The 10,418-nt window shown below is 45.6% G+C and overlaps 1 protein-coding gene across 4 annotated transcripts in view; it reads right to left on the bottom strand.

The window, feature by feature from the left end:
• The window catches only part of LOC110503217 (1-phosphatidylinositol 4,5-bisphosphate phosphodiesterase eta-1-like), a 136,528-nt gene extending 135,435 nt beyond the window's left edge, over positions 1-1,093 (bottom strand). For 3 of the 4 annotated variants that reach the window (XR_005039338.1, XM_036961456.1, XM_036961458.1), the window contains exon 1: positions 873-1,091. The gene's annotated coding sequence lies outside the window, so the exon portion shown is untranslated. Of the gene's footprint in view, positions 1-872 lie in introns of all 4 variants that reach the window. The other variant, XM_036961459.1, reaches the window with a different exon arrangement.
• Between the last annotated feature and the right edge of the window lie 9,325 nt (positions 1,094-10,418).

Raw genomic sequence — 10,418 nt, 5'->3', positions numbered from 1 at the left:
GTGGTGATTGCGGTTAACCCGCACAATGCGGTTGAGGGGGTTGGGTGAGGGGTTGCACCTTTAGGGCTTTGTCCGTGGGATGCCATTTATCAAATACCCCTCTATACCTCACCCACACTCTCTCTCTCCGAAAATCCCCAAGGAGTCAGAGGGGGTTTACCCTGTGTCTTTCTTAAGGGGAGCCTTTGTTATTCACCATCAATGCAATTCTGGTGCAAATCGGTGTCGCAAAGGAAAATTACGCGGAAATCCCAAATTATTGTGAAACGCATAAAACATTCACAACTTTGGTTTTAATCAATCTTGCAAATGAATTCATGATTTTGATGTCACATGAAACATATACTTTTAATGCTCACTTGATTAGGTTATTTGCACAACAATGAACAACCTAATATATGCATTTATAAAAAATATATATATATATAATAACATTTGCCTAATCAAAAACTTTAAGCTGTAGTTTGAATAAATAGCCTTTTGCGAAAAACGAAAAAACTATAAAAACCTCTGTAGGCATGTAAGAAAACTGTTGACAAAGAATCGGGCAGTTAGCCCATTCAAAACATAGACTAGCATTGTTTTATGTGGTAGCCACGGTAGATGAACTCAAAGACAAGGGCAGGTGCATTGGTCAGCAAGTTGTTCCTTGGCTCCTCCGACTGCAGCCTTCTTGCGCGAGCTCACCTCGTGAAAACAACGGTGCAACTGTAACGTTGTCAATGGCAACATGCCCACTTTACTCAGAAACGGACGCTTGTGCCAAGCGAGAAAAATATATACTATGTTGACCATCGAAGAGCACACAATAACAATTGTAACTTGTAACATATATTATATTATCTAGTCCAACAAAGAAAATAAATACTTACGTCGTTAGTCCGTTCTTTCCAGAGTCGACTTCTAATAAAATGTCAACATCTATTCACCTGAATCATATTCCTTCTGGGTAATTCCTTCAGGTTTTCCATGTCAAAAAGTATACTAGCAAAACAATAATATCATGTTCCCGTCTAGTAGTGAAAGGAGAATGCCTAACCGTCCGGACCGAGTCCCTACCGCGTTCCCATTCAAGTGACCGGGCAACGAGTGAAAACCCGGAACGGTATTCTTGGAACGGGTTCCTGAAAAATCTCTCTGTTGCCTTTAGGTTGCAGATGGGGGGGATTGGATAGTATAATACTCACTTAATCCCACTCCTACCTCCCTATTTATCTCTCACTCAAAAGTCAAAAATGTATATAAATTAATTCCCTTCCAAAAAAAAGTGACTACTTTTTATTGAGTTTCAATTTCACACTTGGATTTCATAATTATTATCTAGTGTAGTATGTTATTATCTAGTGTAGTATGTTATTATATAGGCAGTGTGTTATTATCTAGTGTAGTGTGTTATTATCTAGTGTAGTGTGTTATTATCTAGTGTAGTGTGTTATTATCTAGTGTAGTGTGTTATTATCTAGTGAAGTGTGTTATTATCTAGTGCAGTGTGTTATAATTTTATAGCAGTGTGTTATTATCTAGTGCTGTGTGTTATTATCTAGTGCCGTGTGTTATTATATAGTGCAGTGTGTTATTATCTAGTGCCGTGTGTTATTATATAGGGCCGTGTGTTATTATATAGTGCAGTGTGTTATTATCTAGTGCCGTGTGTTATCTAGTGCAGTGTGTTATTATATAGGGCAGTGTGTTATTATCTAGGGCAGTGTGTTATTATCTAGTGCAGTGTGTTATTATATAGGGCAGTGTGTTATTATCTAGGGCAGTGTGTTATTATATAGGGCAGTGTGTTATTATCAAGCACAGTGTGTTATTATCTAGTGCAGTGTGTTATTATATAGGGCAGTGTGTTATTATATAGGGCAGTGTGTTATTATCTAGTGCTGTCTGTTATTATCTAGTGCAGTGTGTTATTATTTAGGGAAGTGTGTTATTATCTAGTGCTGTGTGTTATTATCTATTGCCGTGTGTTATTATATAGGGCAGTGTGTTATTATCTAGGGCAGTGTGTTAGTATCTAGTGCTGTGTGTTATTATCTAGTGCTGTGTGTTATTATATAGGGCAGTGTGTTATTATCTAGGGCAGTGTGTTATTATATAGTGCAGTGTGTTATTATCTAGGGCAGTGTGTTATTATATAGGGCAGTGTGTTATTATATAGGGCAGTGTGTTATTATCTAGTGCAGTGTGTTATTATATAGGGCAGTGTGTTATTATATAGGGCAGTGTGTTATTATATAGGGCTGTGTGTTATTATATAGGGCAGTGTGTTATTATCTAGTGCTGTGTGTTATTATCTAGGGCCGTGGGAATCAGACAGGCTTGTAGTGATGGTGCTTCTACAGTTAACATACACAAATGGTTCTGGAATATTCTCTCCGTGGTTTCCTTCCCACAATCCCCCAGTGGCAGTTTAAAGTCTGCCAGCACAATTCATCAGTGCTCCATGCAATTTACAATTCAAACCAGCCAACCAGAGTCCACAAACAACCGCTAGTGACATTTACACAACAAAGGACACACAGGCCCCTGTCCCCCACTCACCCCTTCTTCCTCCTCCCCCTGGTTACAAAATCCCCTTCTGCCCCTCTCCTCCTCTCTGCGACTCCCCCTCTCTGCGAATCCCCCTCTCCTCCTCTCTGTGACTCCCCCTCTCCTCCTCTCTGCGACTCCCCCTCTCTGCGAATCCCCCTCTCCTCCTCTCTGTGACTCCCCCTCTCCTCCTCTCTGTGACTCCACCTCTCCCCCTCTCTGCGAATCCCCCTCTCCTCCTCTCTGTGACTCCCCCTCTCCTCCTCTCTGTGACTCCCCCTCTCTGCGACTTCCCCTCTCCCCCTCTCGGTGACTCCCCCTCTCCTCCTCTCTGTGACTCCCCCTCTCCTCCTCTCTGTGACTCCCCCTCTCCTCCTCTCTGCGACTCCCCCTCTCCTCCTCTCTGTGACTACCCCTCTCCCCCTCTCTGCGACTCCCCCTCTCCTCCTCTCTGCGACTCCCCCTCTCCTCCTCTCTGTGACTCCCCCTGTCCTCCTCTCTGTGACTCCCCCTCTCCCCCTCTCTGCGAATCCCCCTCTCCTACTCTCTGTGACTCCCCCTCTCCTCCTCTCTGCGACTCCCCCTCTCCTCCTCTCTGTGACTCCCCCTCTCCTCCTCTCTGCGACTCCCCCTCTCCTCCTCTCTGTGACTCCCCCTCTCCTCCTCTCTGTGACTCCCCCTCTCTGCGACTCCCCCTCTCCTCCTCTCTGTGACTCCCCCTCTCCTCCTCTCTGTGACTCCCCCTCTCTGCGACTCCCCCTCTCCTCCTCTCTGTGACTCCCCCTCTCTCCCTCTCTGCGAATCCCCCTCTCCTCCTCTCTGTGACTCCCCCTCTCCTCCTCTCTGTGACTCCCCCTCTCCTCCTCTCTGTGACTCCCCCTCTCCTCCTCTCTGCGACTCCCCCTCTCCTCCTCTCTGCGACTCCCCCTCTCCTCCTCTCTGTGACTCCCCCTCTCTGCGACTCCCCCTCTCTGCGACTCCCCCTCTCCTCCTCTCTGCGACTCCTCCTCTCTGCGACTCCCCCTCTCCTCCTCTCTGTGACTCCCCCTCTCCTCCTCTCTGTGACTCCCCCTCTCCTCCTCTGTGACTCCCCCTCTCCTCCTCTCTGCGACTCCCCCTCTCTGTGACTCCCCCTCTCCTCCTCTCTGTGACTCCCCCTCTCCTCCTCTCTACGACTCCCCCTCTCCCCCTCTCTGTGACTCCCCCTCTCCTCCTCTCTGTGACTCCCCCTCTCCTCCTCTCTGTGACTCCCCCTCTCCTCCTCTCTGCGACTCCCCCTCTCTGTGACTCCCCCTCTCCTCCTCTCTGTGACTCCCCCTCTCTGTGACTCCCCCTCTCCCCCTCTATGTGACTCCCCCTCTCCTCCTCTCTGTGACTCCCCCTCTCCCCCTCTCTGTGACTCCCCCTCTCCTCCTCTCGGTGACTCCCCCTCTCCTCTCTAATCCCCTGGTGCACTGTAAAATTGACGATCCCCTGAATTTCACTGCCGAGCCTCACACACACACCCACGCACACACACACACGCACACACACACACCCACGCACGCACGCACCCACAACACACACTCTTCACTGTACTTGTGCACGTGGCCATCACATCAAGCATGCTGGGAAAACACATGGTTAACACTGTCAACTGCAAGCCCATGATGGGGGAAGGTACTGGAGCAGTCTAATACACAGAGAGGAGAGAGACTGGAGACAGACACTGGAGCAGTCTAATACACAGAGAGGAGAGAGACTGGAGACAGACACTGGAGCAGTCTAATACACAGAGAGGAGAGAGACTGGAGACAGACACTGGAGCAGTCTACTACACAGAGAGGAGAGAGACTGGAGCAGTCTACTACACAGAGATGAGAGAGACTGGAGCAGTCTAATACACAGAGAGGAGAGAGACTGGAGACAGACACTGGAGCAGTCTAATACACAGAGAGGAGAGAGACTGGAGCAGTCTAATACACAGAGAGGAGAGAGACTGGAGCAGTCTAATACACAGAGAGGAGAGAGACTGGAGACAGACACTGGAGCAGTCTAATACACAGAGAGGAGAGAGACTGGAGACAGACACTGGAGCAGTCTAATACACAGAGAGGAGAGAGACTGGAGCAGTCTAATACACAGAGAGGAGAGAGACTGGAGCAGTCTAATACACAGAGAGGAGAGAGACTGGAGCAGTCTAATACACAGAGAGGAGAGAGACTGGAGACAGACACTGGAGCAGTCTAATACACAGAGAGGAGAGAGACTGGAGACAGACACTGGAGCAGTCTAATACACAGAGAGGAGAGAGGCTGGAGACAGACACTGGAGCAGTCTAATACACAGAGAGGAGAGAGACTGGAGCAGTCTACTACACAGAGAGGAGAGAGACTGGAGACAGACACTGGAGCAGTCTAATACACAGAGAGGAGAGAGGCTGGAGACAGACACTGGAGCAGTCTAATACACAGAGAGGAGAGAGACTGGAGACAGACACTGGAGCAGTCTAATACACAGAGAGGAGAGAGACTGGAGCAGTCTAATACACAGAGAGGAGAGAGACTGGAGACAGACACTGGAGCAGTCTAATACACAGAGAGGAGAGAGACTGGAGACAGACACTGGAGCAGTCTACTACACAGAGAGGAGAGAGACTGGAGACAGACACTGGAGCAGTCTAATACACAGAGAGGAGAGAGGCTGGAGACAGACACTGGAGCAGTCTAATACACAGAGAGGAGAGAGACTGGAGACAGACACTGGAGCAGTCTAATACACAGAGAGGAGAGAGACTGGAGCAGTCTAATACACAGAGAGGAGAGAGACTGGAGACAGACACTGGAGCAGTCTAATACACAGAGAGGAGAGAGACTGGAGACAGACACTGGAGCAGTCTACTACACAGAGAGGAGAGAGACTGGAGACAGACACTGGAGCAGTCTAATACACAGAGAGGAGAGAGACTGGAGATAGACACTGGAGCAGTCTACTACACAGAGAGGAGAGAGACTGGAGACAGACACCGGAGTAGTCTCATACAGAGGAGATAGTCTTACAGTATGGCTGCTTTTCAAATAGTCTGTCTCCAGCCTCTCTCCTCTCTGTGTAGTAGACTGCTCCAGTGTCTGTCTCCAGCCTCTCTCCTCTCTGTGTATTAGACTGCTCCAGTGTCTGTCTCCAGTCTCTCTCCTCTCTGTGTAGTAGACTGCTCCAGTCTCTCTCCTCTCTGTGTATTAGACTGCTCCAGTGTCTGTCTCCAGTCTCTCTCCTCTCTGTGTAGTAGACTGCTCCAGTGTCTGTCTCCAGCCTCTCTCCTCTCTGTGTAGTAGACTGCTCCAGTGTCTGTCTCCAGTCTCTCTCCTCTCTGTGTAGTAGACTGCTCCAGTGTCTGTCTCCAGTCTCTCTCCTCTCTGTGTATTAGACTGCTCCAGTGTCTGTCTCCAGTCTCTCTCCTCTCTGTGTATTAGACTGCTCCAGTGTCTGTCTCCAGTCTCTCTCATCTCTGTGTATTAGACAGCTCCAGTGTCTGTCTCCAGTCTCTCTCCTCTCTGTGTATTAGACTGCTCCAGTGTCTGTCTCCAGTCTCTCTCCTCTCTGTGTATGAGACTGCTCCAGTGTCTGTCTCCAGTCTCTCTCCTCTCTGTGTATTAGACTGCTCCAGTCTCTCTCCTCTCTGTGTATTAGACTGCTCCAGTGTCTGTCTCCAGTCTCTCTCCTCTCTGTGTATTAGACTGCTCCAGTGTCTGTCTCCAGTCTCTCTCCTCTCTGTGTATTAGACTGCTCCAGTGTCTGTCTCCAGTCTCTCCAGCCTCTCTGCTCTCTGTGTATTAGACTGCTCCAGTGTCTGTCTCCAGTCTCTCTCCTCTCTGTGTATGAGACTGCTCCAGTGTCTGTCTCCAGTCTCTCTCCTCTCTGTGTATTAGACTGCTCCAGTGTCTGTCTCCAGTCTCTCTCCTCTCTGTGTATGAGACTGCTCCAGTGTCTGTCTCCAGTCTCTCTCCTCTCTGTGTATTAGACTGCTCCAGTCTCTCTCCTCTCTGTGTATTAGACTGCTCCAGTGTCTGTCTCCAGTCTCTCTCCTCTCTGTGTATTAGACTGCTCCAGTGTCTGTCTCCAGTCTCTCTCCTCTCTGTGTATTAGACTGCTCCAGTGTCTGTCTCCAGTCTCTCTGCTCTCTGTGTATTAGACTGCTCCAGTGTCTGTCTCCAGTCTCTCTCCTCTCTGTGTATTAGACTGCTCCAGTGTGTCTCCAGTATCTCTCCTCTCTGTGTATTAGACTGCTCCAGTGTCTGTCTCCAGTCTCTCTCCTCTCTGTGTATTAGACTGCTCCAGTGTCTCTCCTCTCTGTGTATTAGACTGCTCCAATGTCTGTCTCCAGTCTCTCTCCTCTCTGTGTATTAGACTGCTCCAGTGTCTCTCCTCTCTGTGTATTAGACTGCTCCAATGTCTGTCTCCAGCCTCTCTCCTCTCTGTGTATTAGACTGCTCCAGTGTCTCTCCTCTCTGTGTGGTAGACTGCTCCAGTGTCTGTCTCCAGCCTCTCTCCTCTCTGTGTATTAGACTGCTCCAGTGTGTCTCCAGCCTCTCTCCTCTCTGTGTATTAGACTGCTCCAGTGTCTGTCTCCAGTCTCTCTCCTCTCTGTGTAGTAGACTGCTCCAATGTCTGTCTCCAGCCTCTCTCCTCTCTGTGTAGTAGACTGCTCCAATGTCTATCTCCAGCTTCTCTCCTCTCTGTGTAGTAGACTGCCCCAGTGTCTCTCCTCTCTGTGTAGTAGACTGCTCCAATGTCTGTCTCCAGCCTCTCTCCTCTCTGTGTATTAGACTGCTCCAGTGCCTGCCTCTCATTGGGTGATAGAGGGCCATAGACCAGGTTCCAGTCTTTACATTATGTGAGTGAGTACTCTAATATCTGAGTCATGTTAGCTCTAGAGACCCCTTTAATGAGCTATTCAACCCCTCTGCTCTCACCCTCTCTCACACCCTCCTGTGGTTTGCAGGGGCCCAACTACGGCAGGGGCCCACCTCTCAGATTTGGTGTTACCATGGCAATGGTGATCTCAGAAGGAGGGGGGGGGGCCCAGTAGACCCTCACAACTCTATCGCTGGGACAATCGAAAGCCCCCCATTTCCCCCTCTCTAACACAAACACTCCTCTAGGGAAAGGGGAACAGAGGGATTTGGGGTTTAAAAGGGAAGTGAAAGCCAAGGGATTAGCATAAGGGCTTCAGACTAGTGGCGATAACGGTTCAATGTCCCCGATCCCAGAGAGACCAAGTTTACCATGGGTACATTAGAGGCCAACATAATGAATGGAAACCAGTGGTCTGTAACTGTCAATGGATGGAAACCAGTGGTCTGTAACTGTCAATGGATGGAAACCAGTGGTCTGTAACTGTCAATGGATGGAAACCAGTGGTCTGTAACTGTCAATGGATGGAAACCAGTGGTCTGTAACTGTCAATGGATGGAAACCAGTGGTCTGTAACTGTCAATGGATGGAAACCAGTGGTCTGTAACTGTCAATGGATGGAAACCAGTGGTCTGTAACTGTCAATGGATGGAAACCAGTGGTCTGTAACTGTCAATGGATGGAAACCAGTGGTCTGTAACTGTCAATGGATGGAAACCAGTGGTCTGTAACTGTCAATGGATGGAAACTAGTGGTCTGTAACTGTCAATGAATGGAAACCAGTGGTCTGTAACTGTCAATGGATGGAAACCAGTGGTCTGTCACTGTCAATGGATGGAAACCAGTGGTCTGTAACTGTCAATGGATGGAAACCAGTGGTCTGTAACTGTCAATGGATGGAAACCAGTGGTCTGTAACTGTCAATGGATGGAAACCAGTGGTCTGTAACTGTCAATGGATGGAAACCAGTGGTCTGTAACTGTCAATGGATGGAAACCAGTGGTCTGTAACTGTCAATGGATGGAAACCAGTGGTCTGTAACTGTCAATGGATGGAAACCAGTGGTCTGTAACTGTCAATGGATGGAAACCAGTGGTCTGTAACTGTCAATGGATGGAAACCAGTGGTCTGTAACTGTCAATGGATGGAAACCAGTGGTCTGTAACTGTCAATGGATGGAAACCAGTGGTCTGTAACTGTCAATGGATGGAAACCAGTGGTCTGTAACTGTCAATGGATGGAAACCAGTGGTCTGTAACTGTCAATGGATGGAAACCAGTGGTCTGTAACTGTCAATGGATGGAAACCAGTGGTCTGTAACTGTCAATGGATGGAGCTGGATTGAGCTTGAACTAAAATCAAGAGTCAGACAAGGAATGGGAGACAGACAACACAGGAAGGTAAAAGTGATTTATTAGTTTAAATGTACATGTGAAAACCTTTCAGTTATAAACACTTGGAAAATCTGTCTATGCCGCTTTTCGTTGTCAGATAAAATAGATGAGTATTTTGACTCCAAAAAATAATGCCCATTTAACTATTGATTATGTTCTTTAGATGAAATAAAAATAAGTTGTTTTATTTATTTATCTAGATAAGACAGTGGGAGTTAAGTAAGCCTGTTTTTTTCTCCTGCTAAAAACATCTGGACTTCTGAAACATCAAAACATGCCTCTTCAGACCGGAGAAAACATTATTTAGACAGGAGAAAACATTATTTAGACAGGAGAAAACATTAATTAGACAGGAGAAAACATTAATTAGACAGGAGAAAACATTATTTAGACAGGAGAAAACAACCAATAATATTTAGACAGGAGAAAACATTATTTAGACAGGAGAAAACATTAATTAGACAGGAGAAAACATTATTTAGACAGGAGAAAACAACCAATAATATTTAGACAGGAGAAAACATTATTTAGACAGGTGAAAACAACCAATAATATTTAGACAGGAGAAAACATTATTTAGACAGGTGAAAACAACCAATAATATTTAGACAGGAGAAAACATTATTTAGACAGGAGAAAACATTAATTAGACAGGAGAAAACATTAATTAGACAGGAGAAAACATTAATTAGACAGGAGAAAACATTATTTAGACAGGAGAAAACATTATTTAGACAGGTGAAAACATTATTTAGACAGGTGAAAACATTATTTAGACAGGTGAAAACATTATTTAGACAGGAGAAAACATTATTTAGACAGGAGAAAACATTAATTAGACAGGAGAAAACATTAATTAGACAGGAGAAAACATTAATTAGACAGGAGAAAACATTAATTAGACAGGAGAAAACATTATTTAGACAGGTGAAAACATTATTTAGACAGGTGAAAACATTATTTAGACAGGAGAAAACATTATTTAGACAGGTGAAAACATTATTTAGACAGGTGAAAACATTATTTAGACAGGAGAAAACATTAATTAGACAGGAGAAAACATTATTTAGACAGGAGAAAACATTATTTAGACAGGAGAAAACATTATTTAGACAGGTGAAAACATTATTTAGACAGGAGAAAACATTATTTAGACAGGAGAAAACATTATTTAGACAGGAGAAAACATTTAGACAGGAGAAAACATTATTTAGACAGGTGAAAACATTATTTAGACAGGTGAAAACATTAGACAGGAGAAAACATTATTTAGACAGGAGAAAACATTTAGACAGGAGAAAACATTATTTAGACAGGAGAAAACATTAATTAGACAGGAGAAAACATTAATTAGACAGGAGAAAACATTAATTAGACAGGAGAAAACATTATTTAGACAGGAGAAAACATTATTTAGACAGGTGAAAACATTATTTAGACAGGTGAAAACATTATTTAGACAGGTGAAAACATTATTTAGACAGGTGAAAACATTAGACAGGAGAAAACATTATTTAGACAGGTGAAAACATTATTTAGACAGGAGAAAACATTATTTAGACAGGAGAAAACATTATTTAGACAGGAGAAAACATTATTTAG

Source organism: Oncorhynchus mykiss, chromosome 24, assembly GCF_013265735.2.
Source record: "Oncorhynchus mykiss isolate Arlee chromosome 24, USDA_OmykA_1.1, whole genome shotgun sequence".
In the NCBI taxonomy this organism is placed as follows: Eukaryota; Metazoa; Chordata; class Actinopteri; order Salmoniformes; family Salmonidae; genus Oncorhynchus; species Oncorhynchus mykiss.
Note: the sequence above shows the minus strand (reverse complement) of the source record. Positions and strands in the feature narration are given on the sequence as shown.